At 41.5% G+C, this 878-nt stretch overlaps 1 pseudogene; it reads right to left on the reverse strand.

Moving 5' to 3' along the window:
- Positions 1 to 12: 12 nt before the first annotated feature.
- The window catches only part of LOC103266230, a 1,028-nt pseudogene continuing 162 nt past the window's right edge, over positions 13 to 878 (reverse strand).

Consider the following 878-nt stretch of genomic DNA (forward strand, 5'->3'; position numbering starts at 1 on the left):
AAAGATAACTGAACACAGTAATGAAAAAAAAAAGAAGCATTATGGAGATTTGCTCATTGAACTGAGCTCGTTCATTCTCATAGCTAATTCCTGTCCAAAGTGATGATGGAATTTTTATTCTACTTTTTCATAGACCCAAGTACAGGTGACATTGTTCATGACACTAATTTATCATCTTTTAACTTAATTGTTATTGTGCTTTCCTTCCCATCCCACTCCTGATGTTGAACCAATGCGCCATCTGTAAAATTGCAGACGGTCTGAGTTTTTCTGCCGTCAGCTGTAGTTTCTTCAAACTGCTCTCCCAAGGTACAGGAAAACTGTGTTGTTTTCAAAGTGCTCTCAGTTTTTATGGTGAGGTTTTTGTCGTCACAAGTGATGATACAATCTGGCTTGGCCATTGGACCCATTTTTCGCAGAGCTAATCCCACTCCTAGCTCCTTCGACTTTGCTGTCCGTCAGGTGCCATCTTCCTACCAGCTGCTGAACCTGTTTTTCTTTTTTTTTTTTTTTTAACACCTCTGGAATGTTATATCATTTTGTGGAGATGGGCTCTTGCTTTGTTGCCTAGACTGGTCTTGAGCCCCTGGGCTTAAGCAAACCTCCTGCCTTGGCCTCCCAAAGTGTTGGGATTACAGGCGTGAGCCATGGCACCTGGCCTGATTTTCTTGTAAGAAGACCTCTACCGTATGTACAATTATGTCTCTTTTTCACATACTAATTTAGAGTTTTTCTCTTTTTCTTGATAATGTATGTGATTTTTATGAAAATGCAATATGATGAATCTTTGTGTTCCAAACTCTCAAATCAAGAACCAGACTGTGCCGGGCTCGGTGGCTCAGCCTGTAATCCCGCGCCTTTGGGAGGCTGAGGTGAGT

The sequence above is a fragment of the Carlito syrichta genome, unplaced genomic scaffold, assembly GCF_000164805.1.
Source record: "Carlito syrichta isolate Samal-C Ts95f unplaced genomic scaffold, Tarsius_syrichta-2.0.1 Scaffold307102, whole genome shotgun sequence".
NCBI classification, from domain to species: domain Eukaryota; kingdom Metazoa; phylum Chordata; class Mammalia; order Primates; family Tarsiidae; genus Carlito; species Carlito syrichta.